This window comes from Bison bison, unplaced genomic scaffold, assembly GCF_000754665.1.
Source record: "Bison bison bison isolate TAMUID 2011002044 unplaced genomic scaffold, Bison_UMD1.0 scf7180017864490, whole genome shotgun sequence".
NCBI classification, from domain to species: domain Eukaryota; kingdom Metazoa; phylum Chordata; class Mammalia; order Artiodactyla; family Bovidae; genus Bison; species Bison bison.
This window is the reverse complement of record NW_011495049.1, coordinates 2,095,619-2,108,866: the sequence shown is the minus strand read 5'-3', so window position 1 is coordinate 2,108,866 and position 13,248 is coordinate 2,095,619.

Below are 13,248 nucleotides of genomic sequence, written 5' to 3'. Positions count from 1 at the left end.
TCAGCTTTAGCATCATTCCTTCCAAAGAAATCCCAGGGCTGATCTCCTTCAGAATGGACTGGTTGGATCTCCTTGCAGTCCAAGGGACTCTCAAGAGTCTTCTCCAACACCACAGTTCAAAAGCATCAATTCTTTGGCACTCAGCCTTCCATTGAATAGTATGCAGATTCCAAGAATAAAACAGTAAATATAAAATTCTAGTGATTTTAGCTTGTGGAAAACACACAGAACTGTCTTTGAATTCTAAATCCTTGAGCAAAATATTTAACCTAAACCAGTCTATCCTGTCATTTTATACAGGGTTACTAATTTTGATTTTATATAGTTTTTGAAATTGGATAATATATATAACATGTCTAGATTTGCATATGGTAAAATAATCTGCATTAGTAGCAGCAACATCGGAAAAACAAACAGTAGTAGTAGCAATTGTTAGTTATTCTAAAAGTTCCCTTTGATCAGGCAATATTTCTCTAATTACAAGTTGACCAAGAGGCTCTTCACTCCTGATGTTTAGAAAATGGCAGCTGCTAATTAAATCTGCTTGGCTTCTTCTTTCCCCTTGTCCCATTCTATTAGAAATAAGTAAGACTATTTTGTACCTATTATAGCAGCCATATGCTTCATGCCTTATATGGAATTTTGCAGTAGATTCAATTGTTTTTCCTCATCCTCTTAAGTCTGGTCTACATTTATTTAAGGAGTGGCTCCAAGATTGCTCTAAAGCAGATTTAACACAGGGGACTTATTAGATTTTAAGACTTCCCTTCTTATAACATGACCCTCATTCATTCAGAGTCTATTTCCTTTCCCACACAAGTGGAAATCAACACCATGCACCAATCATTGATAGCAGAGTATCTCTTGCTTATTTCAACTTTACAGTTTTGGCTTGGTGACAGTGCTTTGACTAGAGGGAGAGTTATTGACTGGTTTGGGAGCTCTGATTACAACATGGATAATAAATTTTAAACTAAGAAAATGCTGAAGATGGGTTTTCTTACCCTTGTTCAGACTCTTGGAAATGTGACTACAGAAAGCATAGATAGAAAAAGGAAAATATAAAGCAATGAAATGCATAAGTTTAAAGAACTCAATTATGGGGGAGTCCCAGGAGAGTCGCCCTGTGGCTCATAAATCTGTCTGCTATTTTCACAATTGTTCCATCATATACCACTGCTTTTCTTTTATCTGTCTGGATGAATTAGCCAGCAAAGCGCCATAAATATTCTTAGTTAGCAAGTGCTAGCTTTCCTTAGGGAAAGGAGAAAATCTTTCTGATTTTCTTCTTGTTAGTTTGAGGTTTGAATGAACTGTTAGGAAATCAAAACAAGTAAGTTATTATTCCTGTGATCAACTTCTTTCTTTATATCTTAATCACTGGAAATGACTAGAGAATGAATGATTTTAAACCCTTTGAACCCTTGAGTTTCCCAACTGGACCAATGATGCCATTTCAAATTTATTTAAAGCAAGGCTCCTAGGCAAATCATATTTCCCATGCAGATAATATTGTCACAGCTATTATCTACTCTTTTACATATACAAACACTTCTGTAAGAATTCATTGACTCCATCAGATGTTCTACACTGATGGGGCAGAATGTGAATTTTCATTTAAACAAGGAATTTACACAGCCAACTGTGGTCTTTTACCATTTTTATGCACTTCACAGCCTGTGTTCTAATTTTAACTTAGGGATCTGATGTGTATATTTATACATAGCCATACTTGAATCAACCTGTAACTGTAAGCCTTTGGGGAGTGATTGTGTTTGAACATCTGGACTTACCACATGTTTTCAGTTGGAAATGAAGCATCATTTAGAAGGCCTAGATTTTAAAAAAGGAAGATAGGGTGATGACATTCTCTAGGTGTTCCAGATGATAAGAAATATATTCTGCAAATATGATTGGGGAACTAGTGTAGCAAATAGAGGTGTAAAATGATAGTCTAAACTGAGTTAGTTTACTTGCTTTTCATGTCTTTTCTTGTTTCACACAACTAAATGTTCTGATTACTGTCTGAACAAAATAATAACAAGTTGAATGACATGAAAATTTATCTTTTTTATAAGATTTTCTGTGAAAAACGATGATCATCTATATTCCAAAAAGGTAAAAGAATCTTTAGAAAATTATTAATTTTCAAGAATCCCAAGTCATATTTTGTGTTTATTAAACAAAGATTAAGCGTTACATACTATCTTTTTGAAGTGCTAACATAATCTCTTTTAATCACAACTACAAGTTTGCCTTCATTAAATAATTGCCTAATGGGTAGTATGTTTTCTTACAAATACTTAAAAGGGAATATTTATCTCAGTGTTTTCTTGTAGAAATTGAATTAATTTCTCTATTGGAACCCTATGGTTTATATTTACTATGCATGTATCTATCAGCAGAAACTAATTAATTGGAATCTGTAACCTTCTAAGAGTAACCTTAAAGCATATAATATTTACCTGTGCAGATTAAAGAAAACACTGGGAGTTAATTTGAACAGAACTTTCCTGAAATGTCAGAAACCCTTTTATCTGTTAAAGAAAGTTCATGTGAGGAAAACTCTTTAATCTCTGACTTTCACACACTACAAAACTAACAGTTTAACCTTTCTACATATGTGCAAGTACATTTATCTTGTTATATATTCTGCTATTATATAACATACAAATGATTGTATAAACAGATAGTTTTGTCCTTTTGCATGCACAAGGTTGTAGGAAAGTAAATGAAGGAGCACTTTGTTTTAAAATTTGGGTTGTTTCCATTTGTGAATTCACACATATACTCATGTATTTGTAGTTACAAATTGACCTCATTTTGCCTGGTGGTTAGGTTTCTAAAGAAGTGTATATAAAATAATTTTAAAGTAAAATTAATGGTCTTGAATATTTTAAAATAAGCTTGCTCTTTACAAACTGTTTTAACTATCTTGGAAAAAAAATTTTAAAGCTAACAATAAACTTTGAAATTTAGCATTTTATTGAATGAATAAGCTTTCCTATATCAGGACTCTTTGAAGCAAGGAACACCTGTTACTATATTTTTAAAGATGGTTGTGTAATATGTGCATAGAAGTATAATTACTTATTTAGTAAAAAGAATACAAGGTCAGATTTTTTTGGATCTTAAATGTTTATGGCTATTTCAGACTTCTATAATATGATCTTTAAAATGTTGACTCCAATTGACTTCAAAACAGCCAACTGGCAGTTTACAATTATGATTATTCTATTTTTGGATAAATTCATATTTTACATTTAGATAACTTAAGAGACAGCAACTATTTCAGTTCAAAAATTTTTCCTAAGGGCCAGCATTAACTTGTGCCTGTGGGTAGCAGGAAGACGCTGCTACTTGCCAGTTCTGCTAGGTCATTGAGATCAGTAAGCTTTGATTTCCAGGATCCACACCACAGTCTAAGAGTATTTTTAAGTAAAGTAACTGAAGCAGAAAACTAGCTGGAGATCTCTCATTCTTGCTTGTTATTTCATAATTTTTAGTTGTAGGTATTTCTATTCATGCATCAGTATTAAAGTCATCATGAAAAGGGATTGGATTATGTTCTTTTTTTTTTTTTAATTTCAGAGAAACTTGTCCATTATTCCAAATGAGAGACTCATGTGACATCCCAGCACTATCAAAACAAAATCCCTGTAGAAAATCAACAAAGACTATTTCAGGAGACCACTACCACATCAATGAAAAAGGAATCTATTTCAACAAGTTATAAATAGTTGATGCAATATACATGTAGATAAAGTTTCAATTTCTCTCAGATAACAAGGATGTGAAATCTTTTGTTTTGGTCTATTGTTACATCAGCCAAAGGCTCAAAACTAATTAACCCAAGCTTCATCTTAGCTAAACTGTGTGTGTATGTGTGTGCTCAGTTGTGTCTGACTCTTTGTGACCCCATGTAACCCACCTGTCTCCTCTGTCTATGGAATTTTCCAGGCAACTATACTGGAGAGGATTGCTATTTCCTTCTCCAGGGGATCTTCCCAACCCAGGGATCAAACCCGTGTCTCCCACCTTGGCAGGTGAATCCTTTACCACCAAGCCACCTAGGAAGCCTCACACTATGCCACATTAAAACTCAATAAATATCACAGAAATATACTAATGACTGTATCACCTAATCTCATATTATTAATGATCCAGATTAACTTCCAAATTGTGATCTAGGTCAACATAAAGTGATATCAAAAGGAGACTTTTTCAAACTTTCTCAATTAGTTGAAACTATAAAGAAACTGAAAGAACGGACATATTTCCACCAATATATTTTGGATGATTTTGGGATAACTACTTAAAGGTATTATTAATACAATGAATATTCCTTAAAATTAAAAAGAGTTTCTCTCTGAAATAATTTAAAAAACCAAGACCTTGGAAATTACCTTAACCATGAATTTACTCTTTATCAGACATTTAAAAAGTTCTTACACCATTGGCAAAACTAGAGTTTGGGGAGATAAAGACAAAATGAGTATGATGGTGAGTGTCCATAAATCATGGAATTATGCATATTGCCCTGATGTATGTAAATACAATTATATTTACATTGTATTTAATGTACACTGCAGAAGGAAATCTAGAACATGTCTCTTTCTGGGGGAAGGAGATAACTGAACTAAATAATTGGGGATAAGTAATCTTAAAACTAATATTGTAAAGTTTCAAAAGTACAAACACTATTTGGTTGAATATATGTATTTCCTAGAAAGAAAGAAAAAGTCATTATAAGTTGTATGAATCAAAAAATATATAAAACATCTATCTGCTTTTAGAAATCTAAATAGCTTAAAAGTAACTTTTCTAACTTTTTAACTCCAAAAGATCTTTCAGGCAAGATACAATTTTAGTAATTATATATTCAAAAATGGTAATTAAGTAAAAGGAACAATTTTTTTGCAACCAGATTTTTGGCCACTGGAGTTCATTCATGCCTGAGAAATGGTATTCTTGATACCTCATTTTTCTCGCCAGTCATAAAAGAAAGACTATTGAGTTTATGTTTACTGAAAATATTCTATTCATTAAAGAGTATAAACCTTTCTACTCTTTTCATCATTCACATTTTTCTCCTTAAGAATTTCACATATTGACATATATTTCAACATTTCTTGATTTTTTTAGTGGACCCTAGGAAAAACTCTATAATGAATTCTTTACATTCATGCCAGTTACCAACTTCCCAACAGTCCTAAAAAGTCACTGCAGTAATAATTCTTTCCTCCTTTAATTTTCATCCTCAGTCAATTGAATATTTTATATACACTCCCCAGGGATTTAAACCTTTTGTAAATGAAATTGGAAAATGAAATAAGTCATGCACAGGAACAAGAATCATAAGTCTTCCAATGAATTATGTATTTTTGCATGCAAATGCTTCTATTTTCACAATACTTTACTGTTAAACATGTGCTTCTCTAGGATTTGCTTTAATCTCATACTACATATTTTATTGTGTGTAAGAGTTAAAGCCATTAATTACCAAGTGTCATTTTAATGATTCTAGATTACTAGCATTTAAATACTTCATGTGAAAGAATTTGATCAGGAGAAACTCATATAAAATACAGTTAATAGAAAGAATGTTATAGACACACAGGGACAGAATCCATATACATTAATTGAGGTTAATTTAAGTTAAAATGTCAAGGAAAATGGCTTTATAATTAAAATTGTCTAGTGCTTTTAACTCTGATCACATAGAGCAATGCAATTATATTTCCAAGTTATTGGCACCCTGAGTGTAACAGCAAAATGTAATGCAAGTTACCAGTAACTAACACTACAGGATTCTCTTGTCAAAACTCAGCAGAGCAAAATTTTACAAACCTGTTGACAATATTACTCCTATATTCTCTATAGACTCCTAACAGGTTCTTAATATGTTTCTGTGGTTATAGTTTTCTCAGCAACATCAGCAGTATTCAATGACCTCACCTAAGAGCTAATCTTACAAAAATAATAATAATAATGGGTGAAGCCAGCAGAGTTATGAAACAAGGGTAAATTTTAATTAAAAATAAAACAAATTTGAGACTCAATGATATCATACAGTGTATGAATTATCAATGTCCTTGCATCTTCTCTTAAAATTACATACATTTCACATGTTTGTGCTGGCAATTATATACATATACTCTTATGATAACACTTTCCTGGTATGACTATCACAGGACATGTTTCTGAATGAGTAAATTACCCCCACATTGTAATAATGTGATCAAACTCTAGGAGTTATAAGCCTCATCACTGGTTCCTCTAAACTATGAAAGTTTAAAAAATAGCACAAAACATATATGTACATCACACTGCTGTTGCCACGGAGGGATTGTAGCATTTACAAATCATAGTGAATAATTTGGTACATTTAGAAACAGTTTATACTATGAATTGCATCTCAGACCACAGTCTGAGATTAAGTTCCAACTATGAACTCAGAGCTCATGGAAATGCAAACAATCACATACATTCCTTTTAAGTGAGATTTGGTGATTCCTCCATTTAATTATGTTTTTCTTAATAAGATTATTTACTTGAAGGTAGACTAATAATCAAGAAACAGAGCACTTCAACACATACAAGGCATTACATTAAAAAGTAGTCATGATTCAAGTGTGTGAAACTACAATGATGTCACTAGTAGACAAATCTTAACTGCATCTTACCTGTAGTAGCAGAGTGTCTTGATAGTGTTGAGTGTGGAAAAGATGCAAGTCTCTAAAATAGAAAACAAGGGGGTGTTTGCACTCCCAGTTTTAGCAGAGCTAGAGTGCTCTATGCATAAGTAATATATTGCCTCTTCAAAGTCGTCCTGACGACGGTGTTCATGAGCAATAGTTACAACCACTGCCCAAAAGCTTGCTGTTGCCGCTCCTGCAGCCTTCCGCCTTTGCACAGAGACCTAACATATGAGTGTGCTGGAGAGCACCCTTCCCACCCCCCTTCCTTCCCCCTCCCTTGTGCGTGGTTTTTCTTCCTCTGTATCTCAATGTGCCTCTTTCTCTCTCTCTTTCTGTCTCTCTAATGGAGAGTTACCATTCCGCTTATTCCGCTGACAGTCTAAGAGGACAGGCTGGCAGGCAAGTCTGCATTCCTCCCCCCAAGCTGAGACACATGAATGTGTTGTGAATAAAGACAAAGCCCCGAACCAGTGCAGCACATTACTCCCTGAAAAAGCGCTGCAATGATACTCTGCACTGCAACTCTGCAGGCAGCCAGGCAGTCAGGCTGAGAGGTGAACCGCATTCCAGTCGCCCTCTCTCCTAGGAACCTGCATCATAAAGTTTGGTTAGGACTTGGCTTCCCCTCTAGGGGACCTTGTTTCCTGCGGATAGAAGTTCTGTTATTAACTGTCTGAACATCTTTAACAAAAGCGTTTCAGATAGTTTTCTATTATGTTAAACTTAGAGAACCTAGCTAATACTCAAGTTGTTGCCAAAGTAACTGAATTTTCTAACTTTTGAAGACAAAGATAAAGATCAGCTCTGTTTGGCCCCCAAATAAATGTTTTCATGGTAGTGGAAGATGGATTTCTCTAGTCTGAGTATTCCCAGAGGGACTGAGTGGGGAGGGGGAAGGAAAGAGATGAGCAAACAAACAAAAAGCATCAGTATCTCAGAGGTGCCAACAATAGAAACTGAGATAAACTGAAGTGAACTTGATGAAGGAGTCTGGAAGAACGTAAGTGCAGAAGAAGGAACCAAGTGAATAAATGGGACACACTAATTTCTAGCTAATACTCAGCTCGATAACAGAAAAAGATTTTACTTATATCACTTATGTTTTGTGCTTTTTTCAAGTATCAATGTATAAATAAACATAGCTAACATATATCTTGCATTCAGGAAACATTTATTAGCTAATAACCTGCAGGTACTTGCTTAAGCAAAGTTAGAGAATTTTTTCATATTAAACTACAGGGAACTGTGGATATAGAGCTTTGAGTTGCATACCCCTAGATGTTGGTCCCAATCAATTAATACTATTAGGATGAGTCTTCTAAAAAACAATAATATAACCCAGACATTAGTTTCTGGAAAATCAATTAAGTATAAATTTAGATTAGATTTATCTATAAATGCCAAACACCTGAAATAAATTATTAGCTAAATAAACATAAATTCATTTCTATCCCTCATGACAATAAATTCTGGACCTTAATAATCCAGGGCTAGATTTCAGCTCCAGGATCAACAGGGATCTAGGGTCCTCATTACTCAGTCATCCTCAACATGGTCCAGATGGTTATTCAAGCTATGGCCATCAAATTGATATTCAAACTTCAAGTAGAGAGAAAGATGAAGAGAACACACTTTCTATTTAAAGACATGTTCTGGAAATTGCACATGAAATTTCTTTGACCAGAAATTAACCATATGGGCAGAGCTGACTGCATGTTGGTCTGAAAAAATAGAGTATCTATGTGAAATGACCATGTACATGGCTAAAAATCAGAGTATTCTAAACATCAGAGTATCATTAAGGAAGAAGGAAACAATGGAAATGGAGTGCCTGCCATAGTAGGAAAAAGGACAATGAATATTGTAAATGTTACCGCAACATCTATTCCATCTTTATTCTAGTGGATAGCTGCAATGCAACTGAGGGAATTGATTCCAACTCCAGCAGGGAGTTTATTTCTAAGCCTGTTTATTCTAAGCCAATCATAGTGATAGCATCATGCTTGCAAGAGGTTGTTAAGGAACAGAGGTCTGAGCCATTCAGGGCAGCATATTCATTTGGTGGCAGTTACTGGCTCAAGGATAATATATATTTTTAACCCTGACCTAATCAGATTGAAGGGAAGAAGAACTGTTTAATGTGAAAGAAAGGATTTAGAATATGGTTTAAAGATGAATATAATTAAGAGAAAGAGAGAAATATTGGGTATTTGAAGAAATCAAAGAACATTTGAATTAATCAACTCTGAAACCAGCTGTAACTCTACACTTCTAGATATATGCTCCAATATATTACATTTTTTAAAGACACCCTGATAACATCTCTGTTAGTAACCAAAAGCATTCTCAATTCTATGAATAAAGCACTGTTATTAAACGTTTGGTAGATAATTCCTATAGCTCGCTGTCTTATGTCTTAATGTGGTGTGTGAAACCTTGAGACTCAGTAATAACCTTTCTTTTTAAAAAATTAAAAATAGGAAATATAAAGGACATATTAAAACTCTACTTACACAATACTTTCAAACTTTCAATTTATTTATTTGAAATAGTATCTAAAAATTCAATTTCTAATTTTTCTAACAGCTTAATTTGAAATTCCATTGGGATTATTGGAAATCCAATTTGTTGATGAGGTAGGGACATATCACAAGGCAAGTAGATTTAAATAACTGCTATTTTTCATTATAGTTCTTAAGTCTTGGGATTTTACCAGAATAATAGACTATCATGTGTGCTTCTGATTTCACTTAATTGCATAAAAATAATTCTTATATTCTAATAACTAACTGTTATCTGTGGGTGTATTTACCCAATATCAGATCTTGCTATAAGTATTTATAATATATGAACTCATGTAATCTTCATATCAGCTTAACGAGGGGTTTACTATTAGTATCCTTTTACTAATTAAAAAAGTAGAAACACACACATAACTAAAACTGGCAGAAGAAAAGACAGGAAATAGGAAAATCTTAATAGTCATATGTCAATTGAGGAAATTGATTTCACAATAAAAGTCCTTCGCACAAACAGAACAAAACAGTCTAGGCCCAGATGACTATACTTGTCAATTCAACTTTCAAGAAAAAAATGACATCAATTGACACCCCAAACTCCATAAGCCCTTTCAGCAAATAGAGTTAAAGGAAAGTGAAGTGAAGTTGCTCAGTCGTGTCCGACTCTTAGCGACCTCATGGACTGCAGCCTACTGGGCTCCTCCATCCATGGGATTTTCCAGGCAAGAGTACTGGAGTGGGGTGCCATTGAAGGAAATACTGCCTAATTAACTTTAAGGAGTCAGAATTGATGCCAAAAACCAGAAAAAGGTGTCATATAGAAAAAGAGGGCAAACAAATATCTCTCATGAGTTAAAATAAAAATGTCCTTAACAGAATATTGCAAATAAAATTCTGCAATACATTAAAAGTATAATATATTATGACCAAGGGAATTTTAGCCCAGGAATTTAAGTTTGAGTTAATTTTAAAAAAGAATTTAACATATTAACATAATTCAGGGGAAGAATCATATTATCATCTTAATAAATGCAGAAAAAGCCTAAAATATTCAACATCCATTTATGATAATTAACATTTTCTACTCCTTCCCTTTTTCTTCACCTTTGTATTGAATGTATAGCTTCCACAATAAGATAAGAAAAAGAAATAAAAGGCAATGAGGTTAGAAAGAAGTAAATTTATCTTTATTATCAGTCAATATGGTTATGTATATAGAGTATTCTAAGGAATTTAAAAAATAAAAACATATCAGAACTAATAAGTGAATTGGGTAATAGCAAAGAATACAAGTAATTATTTGAGACCCCATGGACTGTAGCCTATCAGGCTCCTCTGTCCATGGGATTTTCCTGGCACAAATACTAGAGTTCCCATTTCCTCCTCCTAGGGATCTTCCTGACCCAGTGATCAAACCCTTGTCTCCTGCATTGGCACGTGGATTCTTTACCACTGAGCCACATGGGAAGCCCAAAGTATATGTGTATGTATATATACATATATATATACCTAATCTATATATACCTAATCTATGTGTATGTATATATACATATACATGTATACCTAATCTATATACTTTAAAATAGCATCGAAAACTTGAAATGCTTAGGAATAAATTTAACAAAACATGCAGTACATGCACACTGAAAACTGAAAAACATTGCTGAGCAAAATCAAAGATTAGTTTCAGGTTCATTGCTTGAAAGACACAATATTGTTGAAATTCTACTTGTCCCTGATAGACCCATGTAAGTGCTCAGTCACTTCAGTCATGACTGACTCTTTGTGACCCTGTGGACTGTAACCCACCAGACTCCTCTGTCCATAGAATTCTACAGGCAAGAATATTGGAATGGGTTGCCATTTCTTTCTCCATGGGCTCTTTCCCTCTCAGGGATCAAACCCTTGTCTCCTGCATCTCCTGCATTGCAGGAGAATTCTTTACTGCTGAGCCACCAGGGAAACCCAATAGATCCATAGACTGAGAATATTTTCCATTAGAACTACAGCTGAATTTTGAGAAAGAAACAAGCTTATTCTTAAATGTATATGGAAATGCAAGGAATCTAAAATAACCAAAATAAAGGAAAACAGAGTTCAGAGACAAACACTACCTATTTGAAAACTTATAACAAAGCTACATTAATCAAGATAATGTAGAATCACTGCAGATGGTGACTGCAGCTGTGAAATTAAAAGACGCTTACTCCTTGGAAGGAAAGTTATGACCAACCTAGATAGCATATTCAAAAGCAGAGACATTACTTTGCCAACAAAGGTCCATCTAGTCAAGGCTATGGTTTTTCCAGTGGTCATGTATGGATGTGAGAGTTGGACTGTGAAGAAGGCTGAGCGCCAAAGAATTGATGCTTTTGAACTGTGGTGTTGGAGAAGACTTTTGAGAGTCCCTTAGATTGCAAGGAGATCCAACCAGTCCACTCTGAAGGAGATCAGCCCTGGGATTTCTTGGGAGGGAATGATGCTGAAGCTGAAACTCCAATACTTTGGCCACCTCATGGAAAGACTCATTGGAAAAGACTCTGATGCTGGGAGGGATTGGGGGCAGGAGGAGAAGGGGACAACAGAGGATGAGATGGCTGGATGGCATCACTGACTCGATGGACATGAGTCTGAGTGAACTCCGGGAGTTGGTGATGGACAGGGAGGCCTGGCGTGCTGCGATTCATGGGGTCGCAAACAGTCAGACACGATTGAGCGACTGAACTGAACTAAACTGATGTAAGTATAGGTATAAAGATTACATAACTGAATAAAGACTTAAGTAATAGTTTTGCACATATGGTCAATTGATTTTAAACAAAGTTTCCTGAGTCTCCTGCATTGGCAGGTGGATGGTGAAAGGATAGTCTTTTCAAGGAGACAAGAGAAAATCTTGGGGTTAGACAAAGAATTACTCTACAGGATCAAAGAGAAGAAATTATGAAATGAAAAGTTTACATTTAGACTTTATAAAAATTAAAATTCTGCCATGAAATTGACACTATTACTTTAAAAATGAAAAAGAAAGTCACAGTGTGAGAAGATACTTAGATATAATAAAGACAGATTCAGAATATTTATTTTGCAACTCTTTAAGAATAATAATTTGATTGTAAAATGTGCAGTTAAATAATACTTAACCTAAGAAGATATACAAATAGCCCACATGCACATGAAAAATACTCAATGTCATTAACTGTTAGGGAAATGCAAAATAAACCCTTAATGAGTTTGCTGCCACTGCTGCTAAGTTGCTTCAGTTGTGTCCAACTCAGTGCAACCCCATAGACAGCAGCCCACCAGGCTCCCCCGTTCCTGGGATTCTCCAGGCAAGAACACTGGAGTTTAGTACACCCCAATTAGAATGGTTAATATGCAAAGGACTGATGTTATGCTACTAAGATTTGGTGAAGATATGTATAACTGGAACTCATACATTGCCATTTTAGAGAGTTGTTTAGCAGTTTCTAGTAAAATGAAACATGCCTGAGCCAAGAATGCCAGTCCTCAATGTAACACCAAAAATAAATGAAACAAAAAAGTCCACACACACACAAAAAAACTTGCACACAAACGTCCATAGCAGGACTTTATGCATAATGAAAAAAAAAAAAAAACAAAGGGCAAAAAAGAAATTTTCGTCAGCACATGACTAAGCAAATGTGGTATATTTACACAGTAGAATACTTCTCAACTATAAAAAAGAGACTATTAATAGGTGCAACAAGCATACATTTGTAAAATTCTGTAAGACTAAACTTACATACAATGCTAGAAAAATGAAAATAATTATAATTGACAGGAAAAAAAAAGATGAATTTTGGCTTGAGGTCAGGGTTTCTGTGAGTATGGGGTGACAAGGAGACACCAACTACAGAACAGGAGGAAGGAATTCTTCTAAGAGTTGATTGTGGTGGTGGCTACAACACAGAAACATAGACTTCTTCAAACTCATGTAACTGTGCATTAAAAATTAGTATATTTTATTTTACATAAATTATAGCTCAATAAAGTTGACTCTAAATGAA